Genomic DNA, 14,189 nt, shown 5'->3' with positions numbered 1-14,189 from the left:
TCTTTTTTAAAGACAAAAATTTTTGAGGCGAAATACCCAACAAGAAGTTTGTAAAAAAATGAATCCGCCTCAACAATATAGAACTTATCTACAATATTTATTTTATTTAGAGACGAATTTAATTATAAAAAAATCACTAGAGATTTCAATGTGAAATATCTCGAAAATGCTAGCAGATATCGAGTTGAATCAAGAACCCTTTTTTGTGTAGAAAGTATTGGAGACCGAGACGTTGTCAACAAAACGGCGCTATTTTTAATCCCTAGAAAGTTATCATGTTTAAAATTACCACGAACTATTGCAGCTGACGCTTTCTAGGAACAAGCTAAGTAATAGAAAATGTGGAGTCCTCGTTATAAAATACACTCAAACACAAAATTGTTTGGTAATAGTGAAACTGATTTTGGACCTATTCAAAATAAACGAAATTTTAATTTACAGTTTGCACCCTGAACTTGGAAAACTATTAAGTTTCGCATCAAACAAATTTGTCTCAATCGCAATATTTTTGCCAATAAATTTTTTGACATTCGTGCAGAACCATAAAACACGTAACCATAAAAACGTAGAAATTTTCATACACCTGAAGTTGAGTATACGGAAATGAAGTATTATCTGAGCATACAGAAATCAATACATGCAATTGTTTAAACACAGTCTTACCTGTCGAAGTTTCTTGACCTCACCACCTTACTAATATGTATCGGTAAGGGTTGCTATGCTACGACCTTAATTTTGCATTTCTCATTCAGCCTCGTAAAAGTTTCATTAGGATTATATGCACTTTTGAACTAATAACCCATTTTAAAATTGAAAATAATTAATTTGAAATGGTGGAATTTCCAATTTTTTGTTGAAACAATTGATTACACAATATTTTGTTGAAACAATTCGAAAATGCTTATTATCTAATAAATTTAAAAATATTAAATAGGAAGCCGCTGTTATGGATGGCAGTAAAAAAGAATTGGCCGAAGTATGTTTGGCCGAAATAGTGAATTTTTACGATAAAATTGCCGTAAAGGTTGCTAGTAAAAATTGCTGTCATATTTCAGAGGCTTTTTATTAAATTGTCGTTTAAGAGCCTTTTTATTAAATTATCAAAGAGTCGAAGTTCTGGCTCATTTCAAAAGTGCTTCTAGTGTTTTCCAATTTCATAAAAATATTCAGTCAGTTTAGTGTTTAGTGAATTTGCTTGCGAATAATAATATCCACTAAATTTATGTTCATTAGCTTTGCCTACAAAATAACAAATTTACCTATTCTTTATGAGAAACAAATATCTCATAACTCTTTACGGGACTAGTGTTGAAAACGTTTATTCATTTTTGAAGAATATCACGCATAAACTGCATGGTGCGCTAGAAAATTTAACCAAATTTTACTCATTTCGCTGGCAAGTACGCAGGACGTTCAAAAAAAACTGTGGAAGTGTTATTAAATCTGAACTAGAAGTTTTAGCATTACGTTAAAATAACATTGCAACGAGCAGGAACAGAAGCCGTCTAAAGACCCTTTCGTAACATTTCGCAAAAGATAAATTAATTAGAGTTGGGATTGGTTTGTTTCACTTGTGTATTATCCGAAGCAGCTATTTACCTTTTAAAAATTTATTTTCAATTAGAAAGTATCGTTGAACTTCCGCTTGGAACAGGAACGAAATGTTTTTAATGGCATAATCAGTGATAAAGAAAATTCATTTAAATGCACACAAAACTCAGGTGTTGTACAATTTTCAGCCTTAAATCGATCGCGGAACGTAGTGCGCCAGCCGGTTAGCTACGGACCGAAACTTCCTTGGCTCAGTTACTGTGTGTCGCTACCCCAGCTATATCGCACCCTCAATATTGTTCACACCGTTGTTCAGCTTCGATCTCAAATATTGACTTAACAAAAATTTGCGCTTTATTTCACTTAGTTTTGAACCGCTGCGAAAGCTTCACTGCATTTTATTTCAAGCACAGTTTGATGTTTGTACTGCGGAAAACTTTGTGAAAGTTGACGAAAACAATGTTGAAATCAACCAAAGAAAATTTGAAAACGGACGACCGGCTATAGGCGCTTAGTTCAAATATATTGTGATAAAAACAACGCAATTCTAAAATGATAATCGAACCGTTACAATGAAAGCGATATTTGTGTTTTTTACATTTACGGTTGGGCTCTGGTCGCCTTTTGACGCGTTAAGTATAAACTTTTCGGGTTCGGAAATCGCAGGTGGATCGCCTGGACCTCCACAAACGGAAGTTATTAACTTAGTTGATGCGAACACTGAAGACCAAACTGTCGACGGATCTGGTTATCAGTTTAATATTTGCGATTTTGATGAAAATAGTAACAGTGAAGTCAGTTACTTGATTGAGTTGAAGTTGGTTCACAGTTTGTTCAAAAGCGATGTAATTGTGCCTGGAGTTGAATATCAAGGTAACGCTTAATATTTAGCTGCATTATTTATTGGCACATGTATGTTGAACTGCTTTCGGAGATATACTGAAACGGTTTTTATACGTTTTTTGCTACTGATGATTTAAATATATTATATATTGGCATATAGTTAATATAAAGTGAAATAAGTCTCGTTGGAAGTAAAATCGTCTCTTATACGTAAATGATTCATGTTATTAAATTAATTAAATGAATGGGCATATGACGTTGCCTCTAAATAGAAATTTAATGTTAGCAGATTTTTTGTAGTCTTTTAAACTACAATAATTATTTTGTAAGCATTTTGGTTTTTTTTATTTCGTATTTTTTTTCAAAATTGCTAAAGTGGAACAATTTAAAAGCCTAACTTTTCCCGCCTCCGGATGTCTTCAGTGAAATTTATGTGCTAAAATATTGTCTTTATTATTTTATTTATTTTCTTTGATAAAAAAATTATCTTTTTTGTTGAGTATTAATTTTAGACCTACATTCTTCTTGATATTCTGTAGAAATTAAGAAATTAAAAGTAGAAAATAATTAATACGATAATCTTTACTGCGTAGAAATTAAGTGGGTGCAAGTCAATTTACATCATTATCACCACTTGTTAGGAAACGCGTCTTAAAATTTAATTTATTCTCTTTATTGCTAAATTTGAATTGAGCCAGAAGCGATAGCAACAATTTTCAAATAACTAAAACATTTAAAACTGATAAATATTTTATTTTTAGATTGTCTTTTTATTTAAAATGTTCATCATCATCGAACATGATTTTGATTTTAGCGCTCTTCGGTCAACTAAATAAAGATTATTGAAAAACAACTTTGATTACACCATATGGATTTATTTGAATTAATTACGCTGATCGCCCTACATTAAAGCTAAGCAAATTTTTAACATCATGAAACAAATTTTGTATTTTTCTACTGATAGACGTAGAGAGAATGCATGTATGTTTTACTGAATTATAATTATTTCCAATTTTCTTCGATTCCTGAAATTTATCACATGAACCGGTTGAAAACGTATTCCACTGTTCACTTAGTGTCGAATTTTAATTTTAATGACGAAATACTTTTATAATAATTCATGTTCTTGGTTCAATATTATTTTAGTTTGGTTTACTACAAGATACTTCAGTAAAATCATTTACTATTGAGAGGGTTTTCGTGAATGATTTCTATTTTTATCTGTTTGTTTACCTGTGGTGGTATAATTCAAATTAAGAGATTTCTCGATATTCAATTAATAATCAATAAAAAATTTAATGAAAAAACGTTGTTAACTTTCGCAACTCGCAATCTAATAATAATAAGAATAGATAGGGAATTATTGTGTTTGCTTAAATAAAGAATGCTTTATCTGACAAGCAATTTGCTTGGAATGCTTGAATAAACAATGCTTCCAAAATTTGAAAACATATTTTCGGCATTACCATTTTTATGAGCAGCATTTTGTTAAATTTCTATTCATAAACGGGTTTTCAAGTTGTAAGATGAACCTTGTGATCCTTCTGCTCAGAAACAAACACAAAAAATAACACCAGGCGAAAATAATTGCGGTTAACTAGGTATCCATACCATCATCGAATGGTATTCGCAAAATGTAAGTGTTTATGTTAAGTGAAATATGCAAGTAAACAGTACAGTTTGTCGAACGTTATTCATGTTAGAATATGAAATTATACTGTTTGTTTTGACTTCTGGTAAACAGCGACCGAAAATAAGTAAAAATATCCTCGTTTTATATATTTAATATTCACATACTTTAAAAGCAAATAGAATCAATACAAAGCTTTGCTTCAAATTAAACCTTCGTGTCTGAAATTGTCGTGTAAAGTTGTATTTTGTCTAAATTTCCGATTACAACGAAAAAATTGTATTGTATGTTCGAATTGACCGACCTGAACGTACGGTTCTATAGGGTCAAAAGATAACAAAAATACCATTTTGTATAGGTGCGGAAATCGAATTTCTGCAGTTGACATATTTATGGATAAAAAACAACAAGGGTCGTATAGATAAGTTCTATATAGTTGAGGCGGATTCATGTTTTCCAAACTTTTTCTTGTTTTTTGTTCGTCTTTTCTTTTTCTCTTGTTTCAGTACGTTGCATTTCGCGCTCCCTTGAGATGAAAATGAAGTATTTTGAGAATATTTATGTATTTTTTAAATCAACTGCTACTGTATGAAATGTTCGGTTAAAAATTAAAATTTCACGTGCGTGTGTTTTGCGCTCAATCGATTGATTTGAACATAACAAACTCGCTAATATGCATTATAAAGTTTTTTAGTCTATAATAAAGAAAATATGGTCGGTTAAATTTCCTGAACGCTCAAAAACCTCACAATCTCGATTATTTCTGATCTGAAGCTTCTAGGGTTTTTTTCAATAAGCGCGTTGCATTTTCAGCTTCCTTGATATGTAAATAATGTAGAATTCGAAGCATTTTGAGAAAACGTAAATTTTAACCATATGAAAATTTAGATCTAAAATCTAAATTTCACTGAATCGATTGCTTTCGACGTCAGAAACGTTTTAGTCGATAAATAGGAAAATCGGCCGTTAAAGTTCGTAAATGCTCAAAAACCGTTTGAAAAGTACCGATAATGTCGATTTTTTCTGATCCGAAAATTTGTATGTGTTTTTCAATGAACCCGTTGCATTCTTCGCGTCCTTTTTCTAAAAGTCAAGTAGATTTTTAGACATATTCATACTTATTGAAAAAATCGACCTCCACCACTTATGGAATTTTCGGTCAAAAATCAAAATTTCACAAGCTTGTTTCAATAGCTTTCAACATAAACTCGTCAGTATTCATAGAAAAATATGAAGCGTTTAAGACTATAAGAAGAAAAATATCGTCGGTTAGGCTCCGGAAACGCTCAAAACCGCTTGAAATAAGCCAAAAATGTGGCTTATTAATGGACCTGAAGCTTCTAGCGGGTTTTTCAAGAATATAATAGCTTACTTTTAGACCGAAGTATATACATGGTGGCCATTTTATGAATCTTTGTATGAGTAACTTCTACATTTTTAAAGATAGAGAATCCGTTAAATGGGCCAAATTGGGCAGAATTCGATTGCCTATTCATTACCGTTTTCAAAAGTTAGGTACCCGACTTGGTTCCTGAAATATCCCGAAAATGGAGGAAATCAACACTTTTTTAATTATTATATGTAACGTAAACTGCTTAAATTAGAAAAAAAGTTAAAATTGTCTTTGGTAGAAGTTTTTGCGTTGAATTCAATAAACTAGCACTCGTTGTCATAGTCAACTTGATTTACGAGATAAAAAATATAATTATGTTTTTTTAAATGGTAATCATAGTTGGCTGTGGATCTTTTAAAATTCTTATTTTTTTCTCAATTTAACGATATAACTGTTTGTATGTTTTTCTCCTTTTGTGACCGTAAAACTTCAAAAGAAGATAAAAAATGTGTAGTAGGCTGTGGAAATAAGAACTATATTATCACATGAAGCACAAAACAAAAATGAAATAATTAACAGACACAATCATGTTTACTGGGCTAATGAAAATCATCATCTAATTGAAAATAGGCCAGATCAACATGTTTAATGTTGTTTGTGAATGTCTGGTGAGGCATTTTTAGTGATTGGTCCATTTTTTTATAATCCCAATTTAAATATGAAAAGCTATTTACACTTTTTACCAAATGGCCTTGAAGACGTAGTTTTCACGCACGGCTAATTGATTTGCTTTGCTAAATTGCTTTAGTTATATTTTGAATTTCCCACTAATTTTCTTAAGTGTCGCCATATTTGATAGCCTGACGTTCAGTTGTCAAACTGCCGCAATATAATTTATCGGTCTCCAGAAAACGGATCAAAGTTATATGAAAAACTTCCGGAAAAAGCGAAAAATTAGTGAATCTTAAAGTTACAGTGATTTAATAGTGGAAATGCATGGAATCTCACTTGAACTTAGAGAGGTGGACAAACTAAAAATAATGAAACAGCTAAACATTTTCATTATTTACCTAGATAATTTTTAATTATTGTTAATGATTTATAGAGAGAAATGTTATTGTTATTGGCCTATGGAGAGAAATGTGAAAAAAAAACTTCTCACTAGGGAAATGGAGCACATAATGGTGACTTCTCAGGTGAGTAGTAAAAAAAATAATTCTGCGTAACTGCAGTAAATGTATTACGACTTCTTGTCTCTGTAAGAAATGGCCGGGATATTCGCATTGATATTGGGACAATTTCTGCAATTTAACAGGCAAAATATTTAAACATTGATGTGTATTTGTCCGTATACTGGATTCCAATACAGAACAAATAATTTACATGTTTGAACAACTTCTAAAATAACGAATTGCAGGTAAAATATTTAGTGGGTTTCGCAGCTACAGCCCTGTAGAGCAATTTCTCTTTTCTGTAAATGCGATTTATAGCTTTGCCGTGTTTCTTTCATACGATGAAGACGCGTGGGTTTGGAACAAATTCATTTAAATTTCGTAAGGTTTGTGTAGGTATTGAAAAAACGCGCTTTCGCCCATGAAAAAATAATTAACGGAATCACTCAAAAAAGCACCCGCAAAGCGCAAATTTACTTTTTAATTGAAAAGCAGTTTTCTTTTCGGTTTTGAATCTTGCGTAAGTGTCAGCATCGTTCGTGTATCACGACCTACCTACGTATATCTTAACCCAGCAGTTATTTCGTTTGAGTTTATTTTTCTATGAAGAAGACCGCTTTCATGGAACAAACATAATAGCAACTGGTAACATAATGCCGACAAGAAGCAAGTGGAAATTAATCGTATTGCAACATTTCAATAAACGATTTTGGCCAAAATTGCGGTATTTTGGCTTGAATTCTACTACTCTACTAGATTTTACATTTTCAAATAACTCTATAGTCAAGATCTACTCTGCTTAGAAGCGTGCATTTCATTTAATTTTTTTAAAAACTAGGTTGTTTAAGCAAATGCTAAATACTTTGTATTAAAATTCTCAATAAATTTCTATACGAATTATGAATATTGTAAAACAAAAATTCGACTTATCTGAAATTCCATCATCGTTATTTTTCCTGCTAACTATGGTGTACTAACATACAAGTTTCTCCCAGTAAAGGAATGCTTCCGTTTAAGAGTTAACAATTTAATTTTTCGTTCGTGTGAGTTATTTTAACGCACTCTTTTCTTCAGGTACCTTGGTTGCTGTTCATTTTATGTTGCTTTTTTTACTTTACTTTACAAGATGGGTTTGTTGAAATTCTTATTGAATTTTTGCTAAATCGATACCAGTATATAAGTATTTTGGTGTAATCGACTTTCCGAAGTTTTATTCAAAAATGTGCATTGTTTCAACTACATATTATACTTTGCTATTACATTTATTTCTTCTGGCCCGTTCCTTGATCATATTAATGTAGGAACGGATCATTTTCTTCGCCGAGCGAAGAAATGAAGACAATTTTGATTAACTAGCATTTTCCATCTTTAAACTGCTCCTAAAGTTCTAACGCATGCGTTAAACGTGCGAACTAAAAGTTCGAAATGCATTCATGCACTTCTACTTCTGAGCTCTTGATTTGTTCTTAGCGAGTTCTGATTGAGTCCTTTTCTGTATGAGTTAAATGCAGGACTTTTGGGTTAGCATTGACTATTTCTCATAAATCGTGCGCATTAAGCGATGTTTGAAATATTTAGTATCAGAACTTTGCGATCTAAAGGGTTCCTTCAGAGAAGTATGGCATATCACATACTTAAACTCTTTAATGGTTTTTTTAGTTTTCTGAGAGATTCGCTATATTTTACTTCATACATTCGTTGTACAACTTTATAGCCTGTTTTATGCTAATATAATCTGACTTTACGAACCTACTTACATTTCTGTTTGGAGTGTTATAGAAAAATTTAAATCGTAGTCTTTACCAAAAAGTGCTGAAGCTCTGACAATTTTTTTTACTTACTAAACTGTTTTGACCCTACTGCGTCTTTTTGTCGAGTTGATTTGTTCATATTGTTATGTCAATTAAAAAAAAATTCAATCCGGATGGCTGCTGGATCTGTAGGAATGGTTGAATTTGTGAACTTCCGTGGACAAAGACTCCAAACGCGACTAATGGCCCTCTTGGTACTTATCATTAAACTCGCTTATATTCGAGTTCCACTGCCAAAACATATTATCATTAAACTTTACTATTTTCTGCCTTTTCACAGCTCTCAAACTTTACAACAACACTTAATATTATATATTAAAAAAATCAGGTTTCTTGCATGTGACCAAATGTGAAAAAAGCCTGCAAAATAGTTTGATAAATTTGCAAAATGCCGAACCTCCAACATTCTCAAAAACATTTCGAGTGCTGGTAATGGAAATATTTAATCGTCAAGTAGATACCTACTCAATAATTGATGAATTTGCATGTAGAAATATGCATTTTGGTTTTAAAACAATTAATTAATCTGCCTTTTGCCTAATCGTTGTGTTCCAGTGTCTGTGGCGAAAACAAACCTCAAAAGTACAGGTAAATTTGTTTCACTCTTACGTCCACACGATGCATTCTTTTGCACGAACATAAGCCTTTTGTGCTGCTTTCTGTTCGCGAAATTGTTTGTGATTACAGCCTGCACATAAGTATCATTTGATATTGAGTTCTCGATAGCTACTATCAAAAATAATGCTTTATGCCTGTGCATATATCGTCTATAATGTAAAATACGCAATTCATGCTAGCTTGTCTGAAACCATCAGAATGCTGACGGTGGCATTATGTTAAAATGGGTCAGTGCTGAATAAATAAAGTCCAACCCCGTTGTTCCTCGCTATACAACATCGCCTTGTCGTGTAAAACTAAAGTGGATGGAAGACATTGAGATTCGTATAAATAAAATTTGATATCCTTTTTAGTATTTATTCATAGTCTATTGATGCGTTCAGCGAAAGCTCGTAAATTTTTTGAATAGTTTTGTATATATCTATTTATTTTATTTTATATTTACGATTTACAATTATTTGCTAGCCGAGTCTTTATTCATTTTTAATGGCTTGATATATCTATAACATATTCAGTCTGGTTGACAAATCCAAATATTGAAAAGCATTTAAGGAAAGCTGGAAATAAATCACCATACGAATGAATGATATCAAAAAATCGTTAGCTCTGTAAAAGGGTTAATCGATTAATCCAATGTAGTGTGGCACTAATGAACAAAATTGCTTAATTAAGGACGGAATGGTTTAATATACATTTGATTGGATCTGATTTACGCGTAGTACAAATTATACTAGTATAGTATAACTCGATATCTATGTATAGGCTTAATCAATTATAATCTATATTGGTTATTGGAGGACGAGAAGTTGCATATTCTATAAAAACGTTTTGCCCTTCATATACTGCACAAAAATAAGTTTCTACAAGTTTCCCAATATTAATCTAAAAATGTTTTTTCGAGCAATTTGGCATTTTTGAATAATACAGATTTTTTTACTATAATAGTAGGTTATTATTATATACCGATATAATCTATTGATATGAGAAGAAATACCGATTGCGTCAATAGTTTGTTTTTAAGGAATACGTATTATTTTCACATTGATACAAGGTGCTTCAATTGCTAAGGGCAACTAAGGATATATCGGCCCTAACTTCAATTTTTTTAAAGGCGGATCTAAGCTTTTCGATTTTTTTAGATAATAAACATTGGTGATGCGACTAAAACGTAGGCAAATGTAAACATGTAGTATAGCATTGATATCAGGATAAAGTATTCATTAAAAAAATAGAGAAAATACGAAGGAGCGGAAAAAATTATTACTTAAAAAATTGGAATTTATGTGAATATCTCACAGAGTAAATGTGCTATTTTCTTAAATTTAATGTCAATGCGTAAAGCTTAAAAAACGAATGGATTTTCGTAAGAAGATATTTTCCGACAAGGGTTTGTCTTCGATTTATTCGCAATAACATTTTCGGTAATATTTGTTAGTTTTTCACCAATATTTTCGAATCAGAACAATATCGGCCAGAACATTTCAATATCTTAAATTATCATTAAATTTGACTACATCTGACTCATCAAAACGAATTTAATTAAACTTGAAAGTCTTACGGTTTAGAAGGCAACAATTGGACCACCTTGCATATCTTCTAGTTTAATAATTAGTAATTTAGTAATTTTTTGTAAAACCCTAATTTTGCCAATAACTGGCCTGCCATGATTCGGTTAGACAAAACACTGAATTTGAATTACTTGGGAAAATAATAATCGATACGAAAGCCTTAGGAAATGTAGGAAATGAAAAAGAGAGCATTCAAGAAAGCAAGCAAACAATATTTTTTACTGCTTCCTTGAATCCCAATCAATATACCCTTTAATTTATTTATAAGGCATTAATATAAAACTCAACTAACTCTCACACTTCGGGCCTTATCGGCACTCTTGCCCAAGCGTTTCTTTTGAGGAGTTCGCTTTATATCTCACTGGGCAATATTAATTCACCATTACAGTAAAAATTGTGTCGGCTCTTGGGCTTTGACTTGAACAACATAATAAATAGCTGGAACAGCCTAATAAATAGCGCCGATGTCATTAATTATCGGTTGATGGTCAAGTGACCCGGAAGTTTGGAAGTTGAATGGCAGCAGCAAGTAGCTATAACATCCACGTTTCCGGATAATTAATTGTTGGCCGAATAGAACTCACAAGAGTTCATATTTAGCCAAGACCGTCCGGAAATTAATGGACAACAATATGTAATTTTCATTAAGTCATAAATGTCTTATTTCGTTTATGTTAAACCAGAAGTTTATTCCTTAGCTCGAATTGATTCTGTTTGACTTAAAGGCTCACCAGTAGGGCATTGTGAGTTGGTAAAGTTTACAGGATCGTGAAATCTACCGTAATTTGCTACGATTGCCGTCGGGGATTATTTAAGATGGTGCTTTAGGCTCGGTCGCTTACTTTTTCTTATGATAAAAGTTTGTATTTCCAATTTAAACATCTAGAATATTTATCAATTTCTTGAAATATACAGATGCAAAAATTGACCTTTGCAAAATGCTTATTGACATAAATTCGTGTTTTTTAAACACATAACTACAATAGCTTGAACTAAATGTTGCTATTTATACCCGGAACTTTACGAAACCAGTTTGCTTCATTTCATCCACTCTATGCAAAAGAAATTTAAAAGTCAATACTAAACGCGTATTTACTCTGCATGGTAATAACAAGACTAGAATTAGTGCGACTTAAAAATGATCTCCTGAAACAACAGATCAACAAATCAATCTCTACAATTTTGGCAACAATTTAATCTTTATATATAGAACCTTCTCTCGTCGTTTATTAAATATGTATAAGTATGAAATAAATTTTAATCTCTATGGACAAATCTAGCATATAATTAGTTAATTTGGTTTCAATTATTAAAATTACACTGAATTATTAAGCACTAAAATTTGATGAACTTGTTAAAAGCATTGAATTTTTTAATTTTGTGCATTAATCGGATTTTTATTTTTGGAAAAAATTTTGTTCTGCTGGTTCCTAAAAGAGGAATTGTTCTGAGCCTGTTTCAATGTGTCAATTAGGGATTACCTCAAAAAGTACTTAAAATTTGTGTGCCCATCAAAGCAATATTTACTTGTTCTTTTCTTCTGCTTTTCATCTTTTTCTGTTTCTTTAAGGTTGTTTCTTACGGTTCACCTTCTGTTGCATAAATCTAAGATTTTACTCCTGCTGAAATATTTCGGTCTCTTATATAAATATTTTTATACAACCGTTGCAAAACAATACCTTGCATAAGTTATTTTTCTGATTCTTTTGAGCTGAAGTCTCAAATAAGTAATTTGCAAATTAAGAAAATGGTTGTTTTAAGGTCCTTATATTTGCATATTGTGAAACCTTGGGAATTCAATTATCTACTATACCTTATACGTAACTTCTCGATATTGAACCTACGGCCTTTAATTATTAAGCAACCCAGAACGCTAAATAGCTGAACCTACGGATTAACTGCTGGAAGAGGTAGTTTTACGATAATAGGGCTAATTCTAAAGTTCGAAATAACATTTCGTCCCTTGGCAGTGAAATAAGGGCCCTCTAAATTCCGGAATAACCGAATGACGTAGATTCGTAATTTTAGTTGATTTAGGGCGCCTTTTTCCCTGAAGCGAAAATTCGATGTGTACATGAGGTTATCGGATTTTGCTGACAAAATAACTTAGCCAACAAACATTTGATTGAAAATACCTTCAAATTATTGACAGGGATTGTGAAATTCTATATGGATAGCTCGATTTCAGTCTGTTCCCTAAACGATGCAAAATTTTCTTTAAGTTATTTCAATTTTCCTACTGAAAATCCATTGAATTTTTTCCAGCGTTTGAAATTTGACAAAAGTTGCAAGAACTCTAAACTATTAGTTAACAGATGAAGATAAAAATTATACGGCTTCCGTATTATATTTATTTTCGAATGCCCTAAGCCCTAAAATTATTGCAATTAATATTTTACTTTAAAAGTGATTTTTAAAAACTACGTTTATAAAGCAATAAGAAACTAATTATACTTAAACTAAATAAATTTGGCGGTATTCGAGGTAAAAAAACTAAAATATTTTGTCTAAATAAACGTAAACACACAACACTGTAATTTTAAAGCATTTTTTGGAATGCAGTAGTTTATTTTAGCGTCTCCTTTGTTGCCACGTGCCGGCTTGTGGCTTGAGAAAAAAAAGTGAAATATTGGTCGCCACTCAAGCACTTTATTTGCAGAGTTCAATTGTTGTGAAATCCATTAAAACTAGGATCAGATGAAGATTGCAGTAAGTGCCTTTCTGACATTTTCCTTCGAAAAATTCATCTAACAAAAAAATGACAGTGAATAAGACAGTGAATAATGCCTGTATGTATAGATTTTTTTATCTTTCTTGGTCTGAATGCAATAAAATGAGCGATATATTGCAAACCCTTGAATAGCGAGACATTTAGAACCTTTCATTTTTAATTACCGTTTTTAGCTGAAACCAATATATGTTTAATCAATTTTTAAATTATATTTAATAGTCTTCGTTTGTAGTCGATAAACAAACGTTAGTATTAGAATGGTTTTGGTTATCTGAAAGTCGCTTAAAAACGCTTAATTCTCAATAACACAAAATATATCACTTAAGACAGTAAGATAGAACTCTCGAAGCTCCTAAGAATTAAGTATTTAACTGACTAAAAACCTTTTCTGCTGGGCTTAAACAAACTGAAATATTGCTGATCTTTGCAGAAATGATTAATTGTCATTATCTTAAAAATCATATAATTATAGTCATCATATAATTCTAATGACAGTTGCGGCTAAATATAAGCTCCATATAAAGAAGTTATTTCAAAACCATTTTTTGCTATTTTAATTTTACAGAGTTTGTCTGCTTTATTTGCTTAAAGGTTGTTTTCATGATGCGTTTGCGAGTTTTATTAGCTTTCCTAGTTTTAACCAACATTGCTGCGATATCAACCTTTTCCTCATATACTCATACGTTTTCCTCGCATACTCTTTACTAACAAAAGTACTAAATCTGGTGTTTTCATTTTATCCACTTGGAAAGTTTTCCGCATAGGCAAGGACAGGCTTTGAATTGAGAGGTCGAGTCGATAAAGTCGGATGGGGATCATTAATTTTATGGCGGTGAAACTTTATTTTCTCAATTCCCTTTTGAAATTAAGTCAACTATTATAATTGTAGTTTTTCTTTATCAAGCATCTTTCGTTTGACGAACACAGCAAAG

The sequence above is a fragment of the Dendroctonus ponderosae genome, unplaced genomic scaffold (genome assembly GCF_020466585.1).
Source record: "Dendroctonus ponderosae isolate FM_Combo_2020 unplaced genomic scaffold, Dpon_F_20191213v2 Dpon_F_20191213_8, whole genome shotgun sequence".
Lineage (NCBI taxonomy): Eukaryota > Metazoa > Arthropoda > Insecta > Coleoptera > Curculionidae > Dendroctonus > Dendroctonus ponderosae.
This window is presented reverse-complemented; position numbering follows the sequence as displayed.